The 20,096-nt window shown below is 40.1% G+C and overlaps 1 long non-coding RNA gene across 1 annotated transcript in view; it reads left to right on the top strand.

The window, feature by feature from the left end:
* Positions 1–5,529: 5,529 nt before the first annotated feature.
* The window catches only part of LOC145423400 (uncharacterized), a 117,208-nt gene continuing 102,641 nt past the window's right edge, over positions 5,530–20,096 (top strand). Inside the window, exon 1 of the long non-coding RNA XR_013904453.1 lies at positions 5,530–5,644. This is a non-coding gene — a long non-coding RNA (uncharacterized LOC145423400). The remainder of the gene's footprint in view (positions 5,645–20,096) is intronic.

Here is a 20,096-nt window from a genome sequence, read left to right as displayed (position 1 = left end):
TCAAAGTACAACAGAACTAACGCTAACTATAGCACGATTAACTAAATATGAGTTTATACATGAGCTCAGACCTGCTGAGGTCTTTGTAGTGGACACAGATCGTTTACCAACGTCATTTGGTCTTAATCGAGACTATCCAAGAGGTCCTTCATGTGTTGACCACAGGCCCTCTGTCTGGCACATTACCGTTTCAGCAGTGGAGGAAAATAGTCATGAGTCATGAGAGGGACTCCTTCACAAAAGTCAAAACCACCACATAGTCAAATAACTACACATAAACCAACAACAAAGTCCCTGTGACTGACAAAAAACCATAGACGGAGCAGCAGCTGTACCATCGACTCTACGCCCTCCATTGTTGTGTTATGTTTGTGTCGTGGGGCTTTTAGCTGCTATAATGACACCACGCCTATCGTGGTGGTACTCAGTTATCATGGAAAATGAAGGAAACTGAGCAGAGTCAAGTCGAGTTGGTACTAGTGGAGAGACGTTACACATGTCCCAGCAGGTCCTGACACAGGAGGAATACAAATCCGTAAAACAAAAAGCATAAAAATATTTAATGACTAATTGGAATATTCTCTCCAATGATAATAAACAACTTAATCAACATTAATGAAATGATGAGCATGAAATGCAAAAATCTGTCTCGCCTGCTCTTCAGGGGACAGAGCAGGACATGTCTCCTGGATTTCAGAGACTGCTCTCTCCATCTCGACAATCTCCTTCCTCCTGAGGGGGAACGTGAGAGCCATCTTTTATCTGATGAAATGCCTTTGCCTCTTTCTTTCATTGCACCAATCAAGATGCATCGTTGGCCTTTCAATACTTCACGATCATTTATTTCAGGTTGGAAATTTTCCTTTATCTGCATCTTCATCCCTCAGCCTTTTTCTGTTTTACACAGACCTCATTATAGCCAGCTTGGAGCAGCTTTGATTGGTAGTTTCCCAGTTTGTATTTATGCTGGTTGTCCAGTGATCATATCCTGTAGGCTCCCTAAGGCAGGGATGTTTAGTGACAAGTTCAAAGGCAGACTGTTTCTATTTCATGTCTGTCAGTTTAGCCTTTTAGGAAAATATCTCTTGTGCCAGCTTGTCAAGAATTTCCATTTTCATGTCTCTCATTACATTTAGACCTTTTCCAGTTTTCTTATACACACATTGTGCTCAGCTTTAACTCAGCATCATATAAGAAAGGGGTGTAGAGGCAGGTGAACTGATGCTGGCTGCTCTGACCGATCAGTCTGGAGGGACTCAAACACAAGACTCAGGAGTGCAAGTTCAGTGATTTTATTTACAGTGCAAGTAAAAGTTGAGCCATAAAAAAAGTCCTCAAGCAGGTCTCGATTCAGAATTTATTTACAAAATCCACAAGTCCATCAGTGAGCCCTGAGTTTCAGATCTGTAAGTAGACACACACACACACACACACACACACACACACACACACACACACACACACACACACACACACACACACACACACACACACACACACACACAGGAGGACTGGACGACCATGGCACCATGGCAGCTCTTCAAGTGAAGACCTGGAGGATGCATGAGACAGTGTTTGTGACTCACCAGTCTAAAGATTGATGTGCAAGGCAGCCCATTCTGCAGGCACTTAACAATGCTTGTTAGTACAGAGGAAGAGCTTTTAAGATCAGGTTTTTGTCATAGGTTATCATCTTCCAGTTTCTCTGTAGACTCTGGGCTCTCTGGAGTTTCTACACGAGTTTTGGGTTTATGTTTACTTAAAATAAAAGAGTGAAAACAAACAAATCTACTCTGCCTGAACTCATGTTAATAATTGAAAACTCCATTAATTGCAAAATGAATCACAAAGTTTGGAATCCCCCACGTCTGGGATAACAAGTCAGTTAAACCCGAAGTTAAGTAGTTAATGGGGTTGTTAAACAGTTTTAGCTATTTTGGTGTTAATAAAACTGATAATAAATCGTTAATAAAAACAGGTTCACCAGAGGGGTAACAACGAGACAACGCCCAAACATGGGTATACTTGAATAACAGATCTGGCTGTACATCCTGTCAAACCACGTTCTTCCTCTCGCCCCTGGTGCCGGGGCGTTGGGGTTCAACTGGCTCATCTTTATAGTATGAACGGCCATAAGGGAGGTTTTTTATCAGGAGGAACAACTGTAAACTTACAAAAATTCAGTTGAAAGTCCACAATTTCTGCTTGTGCTTGTTTGCGGTGAGCAGCAGATCAAACAAGCTAAGAATTATAAATGGCTTCAAGCGCACATTCAGGCCTGTGAGGCTCATTTATGGACTCAGACACCCAAATAACTGAAATGCAGCCAGATGCTGCTCATTTTACATTTTGACTCATTTCTTCACCTTTTCCTGACATGCTTGGGCTCTCCTGGGCTGTACCACTACACTTGTTGTCTTTGGAACATCTGCCCTCCTTTCTTTCACATAATGGTTTGATCCCAGTCTCTGCTGCATGGTCTGCCACACCTGCCTGCATGGATTCTCAGCAGGGCTGAAGATTCAGTTCCCACACAGGCCATTATTAACTGACATGTGAAATTTTCGAATGGGCCGGATATCGTGGACCACGCGTTTTTTTTTATTTTATACTTCTTACTTCTTTATTCGGTGAATAATAATTCATGAAAACCAACTGTGAGATGGTACAAAGCCAACAAACTGGAGGGTGTCCTCAAGCATGTGTTAAGTGACCTTCGTATCACAGTGAATGCAGTAACATGAGATGATTCCCTACGGTACTTCTTATACTAACATGAATTATTATTATTATTTTTTTTTTTTTACTTGTGGTTTGTATGACATTTATTTAAACTGTTTTTATTCATTATCAAGAAAAGCATAAAACATAACAAAGCAGACAAAAAAGAACGAAAGAAAGAAAAGAAAAGAAAAAACCCAAAAGGAATATATTAAAGTCATTATATACCTGTACAAATACACACACGAGGTAAAGAGGTGGACCATGCGTTTGACACCCCTGCTATATGCAGAATCTCTAGTTAGTGTTTGTGCGGTGTGATACTGCAAACTTTGATATCGATCCAATACCAAGTAAATTAAGAGCAGTATTGCTGACATTGACACCAGTATGGGTACTTGTAACCTGTAAAGGGGGGCAGGGATAGCTCAGTAGGTAAAGTGGTCGCCCCATGATCGGAAGGTCGGCGGTTCGAATCCACTTAACGGCTACCCTGAGGTACCCCTGAGCAAGGTACCGTCCCTACACACTGCTCCCCGGGCGCCTGCTTAGTGGGCTGCCCACTGCTTCACTGAGTGAATGGGTCAAATGCGGAGAAAAACAAGTAATTTCCCCATGGGGATCAATAAAGTATCCATTATTATTAAAGGGAGCTTATTTAGGGGAGAGCAGTGTACTGTGATTTTTGAGCTGAATCATTGTGAACTGGCCAAATTCTGAACATATTTTAATGAAGAGTCATGGTGAAGAGTCATGGTGCCACGACAATAACTTGGTCTTAAACACCAAAAAGACCAAGGAGATCATTGTAGATTTCCAGAGGAAGGGTCATAACAACCATCTGCCTCTCTTCATCGGCAGTGAGGCGGTGGAGAGGGTGAGCAGTTTTAAATTCTTGGGGGTAACTGTGACCGAGGACCTGTCCTGGGGCAACCATATCACCTCAGTTGCACGGAAAGCCCAACAGCGCCTCTACTACCTGAGGAGACTGCGGAGCGCACACATTCCCAGACCTCTGATGTTGAACTTCTATAACTGTGCCATCAGCAGCGTCCTGACGTATGGATTTCTAGTGTGGTTCCCCAGCTGCACCAAGGCCGATCAGCAAGCACTCCAGCGGGTGGTGAAAGAAGCTGGCAGAATTATTGGAACAAGTCTGCCAGAGATCAGTAATATCTTCCCCACTCGCTGTCTGAGGAGGGTGCACAGTATCCTGCGGGACCAACATCACCCTGCGCGCCACCTTTTCCATCTGCTGCCCTCAGGGAGAAGGTACAGGTCTATACAGGCCAGAACATCCAGACTGGCCAACAGCCTGTATCCACAGGCTGTGAGGCTCCTGAACTCTCTGCCCCCCTCTCATGGACAATAACCATATCCAACTTCTTAATAGCACTGAACTGGTCTGCATTGGTGCATTATATCTTTATTCTCTCTCTCTCCCCCCCCCCCCCCTCTTTCTTAAATAGACAACCATCATATCTCACAGTACAATAATATTGAACGGGTTGCATTGTTGCATTTTGTCATGTTTCTCAGGTCTTTGTCTGAATGTCCTATGAACATTACCTGTCTTGTTCTCATGTTGTTGCTAAGGATTGTCTCATTGCACTGAAGTCACACTGGGTTAAATATTTACACTTGGGTTTTAAGGGGTGTTTTTATTTTATTTTATTTTATTTTATTTTTTTTACGGGTTGTACGGAAGCCCCAAACGCAATTTCATTGTTCTTTGACAATGACAATAAATAAATACTTGACTTGACTTGACTACTTGAACACCAACACAACAGTGTTGTAAATTTAACCACCCAAAAATAATTAGTTAACACCATCTTCTTATATATTCATACTGTGTGTTTGTAGAGACCTGGAATGTAAACGTTCCTGTCTTTAGATACTTTGAGTCAGCTTCTGTTGTTTAAATGTGCTCTGTGAGGATATTTTCTCATTAAAAAAAGAAGAAGATAATAACACGTATTTAACACAGTTCAGTGGGATACAGTGGGTGAGGTTAACTGGTGATTCTAAATTGCCCTTAGGTTTGAATGTGAACGTCTCTGTCTGCTAACCCTGCCAGAGACTGGTGACCAGTCCAGGCTGTACCCCGCCTCTCGCCCTGAGCTCCGATCGACTCCTCCGGCCACATGTGACCCTGAATTGCGGAAGAGAATGGATAGATGGATGAACAGTGGGAAACACACTGGACTTTGAGGATAAAACCAAAGTATCAGTCCAATTGTGTTAGTATCAATCTGATACTGACACCAGTATCAATACTATCGATCGATCTGCCCACCTGTAGCTAGCGTAGTTCCACTCGCATAAGGTTTGAGAGAAAATTAAGAAGGGGAAAAGGTTTCCCTTTTATTTATTTGTGATTTTAGCTGAAGGACTCAGAACAGCAGTAACAGAACAACGTCAGTGCTGAATGCCTGTGTGGAATTTTACATGTCCTCATTTATACAAACAAGTGGTACATACTAGGTGCTATAAAGAATCTATGGTAACCACTCTACAACCCAGCATGACAGCCCAGACTAACACCATCCGCCTTTCCTTCGTACAAAATGATTTCTTAAATTCAGAATTTCTAAATAAACGTGACCTTCAGATCTGAAAGTTAAAGATGAACTGTTTGGGTTAAAGCACCACCTAAAGGCTCTCGTCATGTGGTGAACGGTGTCAGTCACTCCGTCACGCGGGGTTAGACCCGGTACTGCCATGTTGCGGCAGCGCGGCGCAGCTGCGCGCCATCAGGTCGGGTGCAGCAGCCTTTGGCAGAAGGACTTCACCTCCTCCACTCTTCCCTGCTCGGCTGCGCTCAGGCAAAGGTGGCGTGGCTGAGGGCGGGGGAAAAAGAAAAGAAAAAAATAGGATGCCCATTTGTACTAAACATACCGAGAGCAGCTGCGCGACGGGGGTAAGTTTCTCCATGAGAAATTTTAAAGATTGGTGCAAAGAGCTATTGAAAAGTTGTGAGCAATACGCTGCTGTTAATTATTCTGTTAAGTGGGTCACAGAGGGACCGTGATTTCTTGTGTCCGGGCACCTGACCGGTTTGTTTTGGCGCCGCCGGGAAGTGATGGATCCGGACACTTGGTCACATTGTGCGTCGCGGCATCCCTGAAATTTTAGTTTTAGATTAAAAAAAAAAAAAATGTAATATTTGAGGTGGTCTGGTGGTCATCAGCGGTGAACGTGGTGCACTGGAGAGGAGATGGTTTGTACAGTAATGATGATGTTGATGTTCATGGGGATGACCATGATGGCATTTACCTGTTGCAGCCCACTCCTGACTGTGAAACGGTCCATCAGGGGAAGTGCAGGTTTGCATCACCTCGTGATATGATGTGCAGCAACACTCCCACCCAGCATGCCCCTTCATTCATTCAGAGTGCTTTCAAGCCAAGAATTTAATTCTGATTTCAACAAAAAGGAAAAGGAAAGCCCTGGATAAATGTATTTATTCATACATTTGTCTTGAAAACAGTCACAACAATATCATAACTTCATTTCTTAACACTGAGTGTTTCTGCTCTCATCCCCCATCCCCTCCTCGTGGGAGCAGGTGGTGGTATGAGGACATAGTCGCAAGCTCTCGCTACCTGAGAGTCAAAGAGAGGCTCCTCTCTTCCTGCAGGGTTTGGAGGCGCTTCTCAATGTGAAAGCTCATTTCCCATGCTTTTCATGCCTGGAGTTTAAACCCTTTGATGTTTTCTAATGCTGGAATCGCTCTCCAGTATGTCAATGTTCTCAGACTGACTTATGAATCTTTTAATTAACCCACTTGTATGCGCACAGCAGCATTGTCCTCTGTGAAATGCCATCGAGGGGGTGGGGAGCCATGACAGAATGGCATGCTGTCAGTGGGAATTTCAAAGTCAATGGCAATTTTAGCTGTAAATGATGGTTGGTTTGATAGTGCCTCCGACTTATTACCACCAGAAAAAAATACTCCTTTATACAGTACAGCAGTGAAGCTGGTGATTAAGACTTCAGCTACATGATGCAATATTAATGACTTTGGAAGATATCAAAGGATAACATCAGTGGCGCAATAGCCTGGAGTAAGCCTGCATTAATAATGTGCTTAATTCCATCAGCAATGTTTCTTCAGCGCCTTTATGTTGAGCCCTGTGCCAAAATGAAAGATCTTTAATTATTCCATACATTTTAATTTGACTCTAATGTGCATCTCCTATTCCTCGTTGAACTTCTCCTTCTATAGCTCCATCACATGGATCATGGATTTTTCAAATGTGACTTTTTCTTCATGGATGACACGAGTCATATCGTTACGCACCGTGTGCCTGAACTATATATGAATCTGAATACTTTAATGATCCCTAAGGAAATGATGTTAAAGCTGCATATAAAATGCGATTGGTCATGTGATTACCAGTAACAGTCAGCAGATGGCAAAATGCTCTCAGGGATAGGAGATGGCCTGTTAGGCTGCTGTGTGACATTCTGAAGTGTGACTTGCTCCACTCCACAGAATGCTGGCCGAGTGTCAGAGAAGTAGCTGCTGCTTCGCCTCGCTTCTCTTTCTTAGTTCAGTTGTAACTCTAAACTCAGGAGTCTTCAGTGAAAAGCATTCAGCCTCATTACATGAGAGGTTCTTGGTTAGTTCAGTAGTTAAACTCTGAAGAATTCAGAGGTTGCAAAATTTTGTTCTTAATAATTACAAGTAACGATACTTGTGTTAAGTAATACTCTGATAAAAATAAAACTACTGATTCGACTTTTTTATTCAAAGAAAAGGAAAAAAGTAAGAAATTACAAAGTCATTCTCTTTGCTATATTAATTTAACATACAAGTGGGACTTGGCAGGTAGGGGAACCCTGAAATTGGCTGTAGTAGCTCTGCGTGTGAAACATAATCTCAGCTTGCAATAATTTCTATCCAGCGATCCAGCAGGTTTTCTTTGTGTACAGGCTTTGATCACCTGACCTGTGCTGCTGCTCTGAGGTTTACTGCTCCTCGTGGATTTACACAATGACTTAAACCAGATGTAAACAGATGTTTCCCAGCTAAGCTATCTTGGCTGATATTACAATTACTATAACGGTTGAATCTAAGCTGCTTAAATTCAAATGAATCTGTTACACTCGATGCAACCAAACTGACCATGAACACCACAGCCACTGAGTACCAGTCCATCATAGACCTTTACTGTAAAGTCATCAAAGGAAGTCACGCTAACTTGTTCATCCTGCACTAAGCTTCCACGTCATGCAACATTTGAATAACAGAAACTTTGTGTACCTCATTTTTATGGGAAGTTTCATAAATGCAAAACATGCCTTCACATCATATACAAATCCAGTGTGTGATTGAAAAAATGAGGACATTAAATGAAGCTTTAAATATTCACATGGCAGTCCTATCTTTTTAAATATAACCGCTCTTCTTCTCTTCTTATCTTCAGTCTCTGAATGAAGTTATCTCACAATCTTTTCTTTTGCTGGAAAATATTCCAGCTGTGCCTTTAGCTGGCAGACACACTATTGTGACACACAACACTTAGTATGGAAGTCTAGGAGGCACAGTCTACATTTCATAAATGTATCACAGAAATGTAGCATTCCACTACTTAAAACTACTGAATAAAACCCAGCTTATCCCTGTCAGGGTCACCAGGGTAGGGGGGGGGGGGCGGGGGGCTGGAGCCTATCCAAGCTGTCTTAGGGCAATAGGCAGGGTACACTCTGGACAGGTTGCCAGTCTGTCACAACCATGGCCACCTATGGCCAATTTAGTGTTACTAATTAACATATCCCCACCGCATGTCTTTGGACTGCGGGAGGAAGCCGGAGTACCTGGAAAAACCCCACAGAGACATGCGGAGAACATGAAAACTCCACACAGAAAGACCCCAGCCAGGTGGTGGAATTAAACTCAGGCCCATCTTGCTGTGAGGAAACAGCGCAAACCACCGTGTTGCCAGATCAGCATTTAAATGGTTTACTTTCACAAGTTCAGAGCTTCACACTTGACTTAAACAGAAAGGAAGCTGTAGACTTCAGGGTCTCCAAGGCCAAAACCAAAATTCCCCATCCTGGCTAAAAAATAAAAACAATTCTTATCTAAAAACACAAAAGTACAATGTCTAAACTCCCTGTCCAGCCACAAAACAGGAGAAAACTACTTTAAAGAAAATGGCAGAACTTTACTTTTAAAACAGAATATCCTAACAAAGTTCACCAAAACAGAAACATCTAAGTACAGAACTACTCAGACACCGGGTACACAGGATTAAGTTTCATATCTGCACCAAACATGCTGTTTTGGTTCCCTGCAGCCTCAGTACAGCTCTATAAATGTTGCATCAGTTTTTTTGATTTAGCCTCTTTCAGCTCTTTGTATGAGATAAGCTGTGAATGCCTTTACTTTGTTAAGGTTCCCTCTGTTTAGGCTCACATTGGTTTGGTGTTTAAAGGCAATGATGTCAAGTTAAAACTGAAATGTTATGGTGTACAAAAAATAAACTCCAAACACGCAACCATGACATGCGGTCATGGTATTTGTTTGCCTGTTGGTCATAATTTATTACAGTATAGAATTCCCTGTTATTCAACATTTACACAGTTTTTCCTACTAAATTTGCATTTGTGTGTTTTTTTTTAAAGAGACATTTGTAGAAATGTACTTGTTTCTATTGTCTGGGTTAAGATGGGCAGATGTGTTACGGCATGTTTACACTGAGGGACTCTGCTGGAGGTGAACCAGTTCAGTTTTTTCTGCTCTGATCCAGTACCAGTTTCTGCTGACACCTGATCAGTATCAGGTTTAAATAAGCTGTTATCCTTGCTGTGGGGCAGTGATTTGGAATCATTCTTTCACCTGTAAGACAACGTCAGGCTTGAAGTAAGCAGCTTTGCTAGCTTAGAAGAATATAATTTTACTCAGTTTATGTCAGGTCTGAGGTAATGAGAGGACCCAAACGCAGGACTTTACAGCGGCAAACAGTGAACAAGGATGTGCAAATCCCAGCACTCTGTGCCGTTTTCTGCCAGATCCCGCACAGGGCTCGTGTCCATGGCATGAATCGTGGAACAGCAACTTCCAATCTGTACAGTGGCTCCGCTGCTGTGACAGACTCCTAGTGAAGAAACACTAACACTGAACTTCCTGCCCTGACACAGGAAGTGTATGCTCTGCTGGGCCTTTTTGGTTATTGTGTCTATGTTGGTTGAAAACATCAGATCCTGGGTGACTGTAGAAGGTTTCCACAGCAGACACAGTGCTGTTGAGTAAGGTGAGGTATCCTTTTAAATTACTTTCAGCTGGATCTGGAGCTATTCTAAAAAAAAAATAAACAATTAAAATCCTTAACAAATTAAAATAATAAAGTAGCCATCACCTCCCTGGTAGGGATGGGTATCGTTTAGGTTTTATCCGATACCGGTGCCAAACCGGTACTTTTGAAACGGTGCCGGTGCTTAAACGGTGCTTAAAGAATGGAGAACACAAACTTTGTCCAAAAACCTCTCATGTTCAGCTGGTTTTTGTAAAAAGATAACAATGTTAGCCTTTTCTGCAGCTATGGGGCATATATGGTATCACTCTTGGCTGGAAGCAGTGCTTAAACAATGGGAAAAACACGAACTTTGTCCAAAAACCTCTCATGTTTAACTGTTTTCCACTTTTTCTTTGGTCATTTTAGCCTTCTTGGCCAGGGTGAAGGGAGTATCTGCCATCAAACAAGAAGACAGCCGCATGTAGCTATGATGGTGTTTGCTAGTTCACCTTACATGCATTAATGTAATAACGTGGTTAGCCTACTCAACGTAAATTACACACGAACAACATGAAGCTACTCACGCAGAGGAACGGCTGCTGCTGCATCATCATCCTCATCATTTCTGCTACACTGGCAGGGCTAGGGGCCAGGACTCTCCTCTTCGGGATTTTGGGGGATGTTGCTAACTCGATAACAGGCACCACACCCACAGTAGATGTGCACAGTGTGAGGTCTCGCAGCAAGCTATCAAATACAGCGCATTTCTCGGCTTTAACAAAATGCTATACGTCTCCAGGTGTTTCATCGGATTTGAGGTGTTACCTCCTTTGACAGTATCACAGTATCAGCTTAAAGCACTTGTTGCTGCTGAGTTTGCATATTTTGCTGTGAAGTACAGCCAGACTTTTGACCGCTTCGCCTTGGGCATTTTTAATCTGTAGCTCTGCTCTAAAAGAACGTACGTACCTGGCCCCGCCTACTATCCTCGGAAACTTAAAATGATTGGCTAGAATCTAAAGTGTATGACATCTCAGGAAAAAAAAGCACCGAAATAAAGCCCCGAAATGTGCGCTGCTTTTCGGTGTGGTTACTACCGTTTATGTCAGAACCGATACCGGTACCCATCCCTACTCCCTGGCTGGCAACAAATGATATAGAAGCAGACTAGTCAGTCTTAAAGCTACAATAAGCTCAAAATCTATAGTGATCTAGTTTACATTAGCAAATGTTTTTAATGTGATTCAGAGTACAGATGAAAAGCAGACACAGGTAAAGGTAAAATGTGTTTTACCATGAAATTAACTCTTTATCTCCTTTTAACTGCAGTAACGCACAGTCGAACCGTTTTTCATTCTAACCTATATGGTCTTCAATAGACAATATAGGGAAATATTAACATTACTGTAAAAGACAATGTCAGAAAATACCACTGAAACTGCTATTTTTATCTTAAGTGATTCTATGATGAAATTTAGAGGTCTAAGGCTCGACTTCACACAAAGACAGAAAGGCAAACAATCACAGAGAGAAGACTGACTTAGAAGGTGTGAGGAACACAGGGGAGCCATGATAACAGAAGCAAGAGATGAAATGTAAGGAAACTAAAATCTAGATAACAAAACTAAGAAGACTTGAGAAAAAAATATGAGAGAAACACAGAGAAAACCCCAAACCAACAAAGAATCCTAAAAGAAAGATATTTAAAAATATATATATCATAGATTCATTTCAATAAGAAGACTTGAGACTAACATGTTTTATTGAGATAGAGAAATGAACACATTAAACGTCAATAACCATGTTAGCAGAACAGAATCACAGCAGTGATAGGATTTAGGACAGGACCTCCTGGGGTCTTGATGGTGGTGGTGACGATGAGGCTTGGATGGAGCTCTAAGGGAAAGTCTGATGGGGAGAAAGACGAAACATTTGTAAACCAATCTGAGTGGACGCTGACTGGCTGAAATAAGGTGGGCAAGAAGGTGACTGGACTAGAGTAATGATGTCAGTATTGTGTTGGACATGGTGGGAAAGTGGTAATGGTGTAACGAACAGACGAGCAGCTGAGCACCCAAGAAAGCAGCAGTGATTACAGATTTTCCTTACTGAACTTGTCCATAAGCTACATTTACTGTATATACCGTACTTTCCACACTCTAAGGCACATTAAAATCCTTTAATTTTCTCAAAAATCAACAGCGCGCCTTATGTATGAATTCTGGTTGTGCTTACTGACCTCAAACCGATTTTATGTTCTACACGGCGCTCAAAAATCTGTCAAAAAATATTTTAGTGCGACTTTGGTAAGCTACGAAGCCGCACCACTTGATGGATTGTCGGAGCATTACAGCTACCGTAGTCAGGAGCCTCTCGGAGTAATCTGGGTCCAAAACTCCGTCAGCTTCAGGTCCCAAAGTCAAAAGAAACACTGTGGCATCACTGAGAATGAAAAACTGTCTAAATTCTTTCATCTTTAATAAAATGATCAGCGTTGCTGCTTTACCAGCATCAGTCCACGTAACTATTTAAGATGCATAATGTGCAGTATAGTAAGACTTAAGACTGGGCGACATATTGAGTTTTTAACCCTTTAAAACCGGTCGGAGCGGGCACGCTCCGTTTTGCGTAACTATTTTTAAATCTCTGTAGAACTGGAACCACGTAAGGTAGCGCATTAATTTTTTTGCATATGAAACCGGAGGAGTTGTACTTACATCTGATGCCATCAGCTTGTCCTAGGTCACGGTTTCCTTCCACATATAGCTTTGCAAAAATTGCATAAAAAGCACTTACAGCAACAAAAACACAATATTCCAGAAACACGCTTTTAACTAGGTTGGAATAGACGTCAGCGCGAACTATCGTATGTCCGCCATTACCGGGCCAAAACTGGAAGTGATGTCATTCTTGCGGAAAATGTAGTTTTTACCTTCAAGGCCTTATAAGCCTATACTGGTGTTTTTAAAAGTCATATTTGGCTTTATGCTTTTCTGAATAGTTTCTGGGATGCTTAGAACCCAAAAGGCACTGCTGGAAATAGTTTATTTTGAAGCACATGCTGGTTTTTTTTGCAAGTTTGCATTATGATATTTATTTTCGTTTTTCCTGCAGGATATAAAAATTGGTGTATCTCAAAAATAAAACTACGATGACACTCAAAATAAATTTCCTGCGGTTTAAAACTTTTTTGTGCAACTTTTTGCACGATTTACTATTTTTTTATAGTTTAGTGCACTTTTGGATTTATGTTGTTCTTTGGACTTAATGCATACATAATATTAAAATTTGGGCTATAATGGTTGTATTGATGTATAGCAACCTGTAATGCTCCCAAAAATGGCGCTACAGCATGTAAAAATATAATGTAAGCTCTGGTGGACTTGGTTCTATGGTAAGGCAAGGCAAGGCAAGGCAAGTTTATTTGTATAGCACAATTCAACAACAAGATGATTCAAAGTGCTTTACAGAGACATTAGAAACAAGAACAAATAAAAAGCATGATTTAAAATTGAATAAAACAAGCAAATAAACTAACTAACTAATTAACAAACAAACAAACAACAGTATATAAAATCAAAACAGATAAAATCAGAACAGTAGATAAAATCAGTAGTTAAATGTAAGTTTTGAAATTTAAGCTTAAAGTGTGGATTTGGTGCTTTATTCAAATGCAGCTGAGAACAGGTGAGTCTGGTAGGTCTTAAAGGATTAAATATATCAATATATTTTTATATGAGATATAAGATCTGACAATATAGTTTATATCAATATAGTCTATGTTATGTTATAATAAATACTTGTGAAGCTGCAAGTTTGCCTCTCTTTCGTCCACTTTTGTCTCTACGCAGCGTTACTCTGCCTCTCCTTCACTGAACACAACTCCCCCATCGCTTCACCTGCAGGCAGCACAAAACGGACATGGCAGCTATCAAAGAGGAGCTGCTCGGTAAAAAGAAAACATTGGGAGATTATTATTTTAGTGCTATCAGCGTTAATCTTGTTAAAATGACGCATAACTGCATTAACACAGCAAATCTCCCTTAACAAGTTACCACGGATCGCCCCATGCGGGCTGCACGGCATCAACGCATTAACGAGCTGACTGCACTCACTGCGCTAACCCGTTGACGGCCTAAAATCCTTTCATTTTCTCAAAAATCAACACCTTATGTATGAATTCTGGTCGTGTTTACTGACCGCGAACCGATTTTATGTGGCAATCTGTCAAAAAATATTTTAGTACGACTTTGGTAAACTATGAAGCCGCACCGCTTGATAATGCTCCTTGATTGGAGCATTACGGCTACCTAGGGCTGCTCGATTATGGCAAAAATGATAATCACGATTATTTTCACTGAAATTGAGATCACGATTATTTGACGATATTTATTTAACCCTTTAAGACCTACTATAGAACCAAGTCCACCAGAGCTTATATTATTTTTGTACATGCTGTAGTGCCATTTGTGGGAGCATTTCAAGTTGCTATACATCAATACAACTGTTATAGCCCATATTTTAATAATATGTATGCATTAAGTCCATAGTAATTACATAAATTGCAAAAAAGTGCAATAAACTACAAAAAAAATTGAAAATCGCTTTTGTTTTGTTTACATATATTTCTACTTGGAGAAATTTAAGAGGTTTATCCCTCAAAACGTTAAATATAATAAAGTTGCAAAAAATAGTTTCCCACCACAGGAAATTTATTTTGAGTGTCTTCATAGTTTTATTTTGGAGATACAGCAATTTTTATATACTGCAGGAAAAACAAAAAACAATCCTATGATGCAAATTTGCAAAGAAAACAGCAGGTGCATCATTTCACTGTGGGAAGTGTTACGAACAGCTGATGGATCGGCAAAGCGTGTTTCTGGAATATTATGTTTTTGTTCCTGCAAGCGCTTTTTATGCAATTTTTGCAAAGCTATATGTGGAACGAAATCGTGACCGAGGACCAGCTGATGGCATCAGATGTAAGTACAACTCCTCCGGTTTCATATGCAAAACAAATTATTGCGCTAGCTTACACGGTTCAGGTTCTACAGGGATTTAAAAATAGTTACGCAAGACGGAGCGTGCTGCTCTGACCGGCTTTAAAGGGTTAACAATGACTTTAAAAAAATAATATAAAATAGTGTGCAACACCACTGAAGTTTTTTTTTTTAACTCTTTTCAACCAACGGCAGTCACTCTCCAAATAACTTCTGCTTAGCTTTCCGAGCTTCCCTCGGGTCCTCTTAATCAGCGGTCTCCAACCTTTTTTGCGCCACGGACGGTTTATGCCCGACAATATTTTCACGGACCGGCCTTTAAGGTGTTGCGGATAAATGAGGGAGGGGCTAATAATCGGCTCAGTCATTTTTAATGATCGTTGCAAGCCCAGATCGTAATCGTGATTAAAATTCGATTAATTGAGCAGCCCTACGGCTACCGTAGTCGGGAGCCTCGCGGAGTGATACGTACTGTGCTTCAACGTAATATTACCGTATTGTGTGTGTATAAGGGCCACAAATGGCACCTGTTCAGAGACATGGTTACAAGGAGGATTTCAAACTCCAGGCTGTCAGTCACGCAGTAGAAGTTGGGAACAGAGCAGCTGCTTGTTATTACGCTCAGCATCTGTTAGTTTACATTTTGACTGCACAATTGTGAGGTTTTTGTTATGCACAAAAACAACATTGTTTTATTTTATTTATGGAAATGTATCATTTAATGAATGCTGATAATTTATTTCTGAGTATTTTTTTCTTGTACATCTGCGCTGTATGTTAATAAAAGTGCCTGTGTGACATCTGGGACACAGCTTTGACTAAGAACTCTCTTTTTGTTCTTACCTTACGGCTTTAAAAAAAAAAATCGAGATATATATCGTATATCGCCATCCAGCTAAAGAATCCTAGTCCTAGTAAGACTGTTTCTATGCAAAATATTTACCTTTAACTGTAAAAATCATTCTTAATAAAGATATCACAAATATCGCTCTCACTGTTAGGTTGTAAGTTATGACGTAATTAAACATGCATGGCAAGGGAAAGCAGTAATTACAAACCATGTAATGTAGAGAGTCGGGATGTGGATAGGTCAGAAAAAAAGTAGACAAGATTATATGGAAGCCTTTGATGCTGTGTCTGGCTATGGGAATCTTAGGGTGCCTTCCGGGAAAGAGCCTCTCACACAACATCAATAATGAATGAAAGATATCTTGTTCAGTGGAAGACTGAACTTAACTGGCATACTGATTTGCTACTATGAACCTTATGTAAAAATTGCATCAGTGTGTTTGTTATGCTTCATTAGCTAGATAAGGAGCTGTCACTGATGACTGTGAATGCAGATGGGATGTTGAAACAGGAATCAAGAAAAAAGACGACTTTCTGCATCATTCCATTGTTTTGACTGGTTTCTTAGCTGTTGAGGTGTTCACCTCATTTGTATAATACATAATAATGGTGGTGTCCATATGGGGAAGTGTACTATTGTACCAGCCATTTATACTATTCGACACGCCGCTGATCAGCTTATTAGTCTCAGTAATAATAATAATAATAATAATAATAATAATAATGATGATGCATTTTATTTATAGGCGCCTTTCAGACCCTCAAGGTCACCTTACAGTAACACGTAAACAATACCATAAAAAAACATAAGAAAAATGTATATATAGCAAACATGGTAGATAAAATTTAGACATAAACAGTCATAAAAGTATAAAAGCAAATATAAAAACTGAGCAAGGTAAAAATGGTCTAAGACAGATCAGGTGTATGCAATTCTAAACAGATGAGTTTTGAGTAGTGATTTAAAAGTGGTGAGACAGTGTGTGGTCTGTAGAGCAAGAGGAAGTGCATCCAAAGTCTCGGGGCAGAACAACTAAAGGCTCTGAGTCCCACTGTAGTCAGGCGAGCAGGTGCAGTAATGGTGTTTGTAGGTATCGTTCGTAGTGCTGCATTAACATCATCTAGCAGACCTTCTGAGGGTACTTCATGTAGTCTTGGTAATACTGTCATAATCTCTTCATTTCTATAATGGAATTGTGTCGTTTGATATCTATCTATCTATCTATAGATATATATGTATGTATATATATATATATATGATTTCTCAGGCATTATAAATAATTCAGACATTATACCAAACTGTGAATAGGATGCTATGATATTTTACTTTTTTCTAAAATTTTTTATCTACATTCTAATAATTATTTGTAGAAATAAGAAGAAACTGGCACCCAGAAAATGTGGAATCACAGTGAAATTCAGCAACCCAAAGTTATCAAGTATAAAATTACACTACTCTCAAGTTTGAGGCTATGGGCCTTAGTTGATTGCATTGTATTGTCCATTTTGATATTATTAATTGGTTTTATTTATTTCATTTTAATTTATTTAAATGTTGAGTATTGTGTTAAAATCTTCTGGATTTTTAGTGTAATATTACTTGTAACTATATAATTTTAATGTTCAGCACTTAGGTCAACCCTGTGCTATATAACTAAACTTTACATTGACTTCTCTGAGAAGTCAGAAATAATCAAGTATAATGTTTAACTACTAAAACTAATTTTTCTTTTCAGGAATGCAAGTAACAAACTGTAACTTGGTATCTTAATCAAAAATATTCATGTGGTTAATAATAATCATTTTGCATTAAAAATGTGATTTTGATTAAAGAGCTTATGCATGCTGGTGGATTAAAATGATTCTGATAACCATTACAATACATTACATTACATTCAGTGGTGGTTTAAAAAATTTGTGGCACACGACACAATTCCATTATAGCAATGAAGAGATTATGAGGAGGTGGAGGAGTTTCTATGAGAAATGGAGGATCCAATGATAATTCAGTGTGGCGGTAAAGTTTAACATGGAAGTGCTAACTCTTCCTGCCTTATAACTTTTTTAACACTGAGGAGAGCTGGGACTTCTCTGCAGCAGGAGATATTTGAAGGGCATGTTGCTGTGCTTTAAATACTGTTCTAATTTGCAATGCTAATAACTTGATTCTTATTTGAATAATCCTCTTTGTTACCTAATGCTCTATCATGTGCGTTGTAGGCTTGCTGCTTTGATAATCCACCTGTATTCTTTGTCACTCCCTGCTACCTAAGCCAAAAGCTCTTAAATAATAACAGTGGTTGTTTGCTTTTAACCTCTGGATTAGTGGGGTTTCTCATTTTAGGGCATGTTTTTTTTGTGACTGAAGCCATACAGTCTATAATGTGCAGTATTTAGCCTAAACATTGTGAAGAATAGTGATTATTAGCTGGTAATCGAACTGCTCTTCCCTTTTCATGCATGATCTCTGGAAACTGGTGGGGGAATCAGGCTACGACATTGTCTGAAGTTGTTCTTTCTTACATGCAACACACAGCAGCAGACAGTGTGCTTTATATATATACTCACCAGGCACTTCATTTTGTAGACACATTCAAAGGATTTTTAATGCAAATATATAATTAATAAAGTCCAGTTAGCTAAGAACAGGAAACTAAAGCCACAGTTTGCAATGTTCAACAAAATTGGACAATAGACGACTGAAAACGTTGCCTGGTCTGATGAATCTTGATTTCTTCTGTGATATTTGGATGGTAGGATTAGAGTTTGGCATAAACAACCTGAATGAATGGATCCATCCTGCCTTGTGTCAAGTTTTCTGGCTGGTGGTGATGGTTTAATTGTGTGGGAGTTATTTTGCTGGCATACTATGGGTATCATGGTTTTGGGTCTTTTTTTAAATGGAACTTTTAAGAACATTTTATACAAAAGAGAAACAAACAAAAAACGCAATGAAACAAAAACAATGGGTGGAGAGATGTTATACAAAGTCACAGGATTACAAATATAGTGATAAGTGGACATCAAGCATACAGCAGCATGAAGCAATTCCAGAATTGGTCCAGGAAAGTCCAGGGATGGTTTCCAGATGGCCTGAAAACTGGTGAGAGACTTGCCTTTACAGCAATGAATCTGCTCAAGTCTAGTGAGAAGTAGTATTTCATTGAGCAACCTTTTGAAACAGGGAGGTGATGATAGGATTTCCATTCTAGTAAGATTATCTAGTAAGATTATTCTCTTTATCATGCCTTCCCTGAGGAGTTTCCTTTGGTGAGATGGAAGTGGCCAAGTCCTCTCAGAGCAGCAAGTGATGGCCAGGTTCCAGTCTAGTTGGATGTCCCTAACAAACTGTTTAGAAAACTTCAAAAATGGCCCTCCAGAAATTGTCTAGGACCACACCAAAACAGTTGTGAGAGTGACTCTTCTGTGACACCACATTTATCACATAAGAGGGAGACAGTACCAACAGTTTTGTCGAGTTTTGTCTTGGTGATTCTGACTGAAACAGCACAATCCCCCTCTTTTTCAATCGAGGAAGACTGTATTCATCAGCGCTGGCCGATGGCTGTTGGTCATAGAAGAGTAAAAAAGGGAAATGCAGATGGTTCCAAATCATCAGAGTTTCTAAGAATGAAGTTATCACCAAAGGCGGCATAGGAAGGCAGTTGTCCAAAAACAGCAGCGCTGGAGGGGAATAATCCATAACTAATGAGGATTCAGGCTTTAGCTTTGGAGATACGAGGTTTATTCCTCCACACAAAGGAAAGAATAAGAGAAGCACATTTTTTAAGAAAAGACACTGGTAGATAAATGGACACGTTCTCAGAGAGATCTAAAACATTTTTACACAACCATTTTTATAAGGTTGATATGGCCAATCATAGAAAGCAGGAGGAGAGACCACTTTTTACCACTTGGCTTTTAATTTATCTAACCAGTCTTCTCTTGTGCTTTTACTTTTCTTGTCTTGTTATCCCCGATTTGTTCCCACTATGTCTCCTAGCTGTTTTTTCTCCCCTCATTATCTGGTGAGTATTTATTGTCCGAGTTGTAGAAGATCAGAAGAGTCACACGTAGCAAATTTGTTTTGAAGTTTCTGTCCTGCATTTGGGTTCACATTGTGCCACACAGTGACATACGACAAATGAATGTAACTAGATTGGATCCAGCAAGCATGGATTTGGATGTGTGGCAGCAGTTGGCTCACTGTTTTAGAAAGGACTCTCAAATAAATGTCCTGGCTCACCCCAGGGTATGAACCGCACTACTGGGGAATGGA

Source organism: Astatotilapia calliptera, chromosome 22 (genome assembly GCF_964374335.1).
Source record: "Astatotilapia calliptera chromosome 22, fAstCal68.1, whole genome shotgun sequence".
NCBI classification, from domain to species: domain Eukaryota; kingdom Metazoa; phylum Chordata; class Actinopteri; order Cichliformes; family Cichlidae; genus Astatotilapia; species Astatotilapia calliptera.
This window is presented reverse-complemented; position numbering and strand designations above follow the sequence as displayed.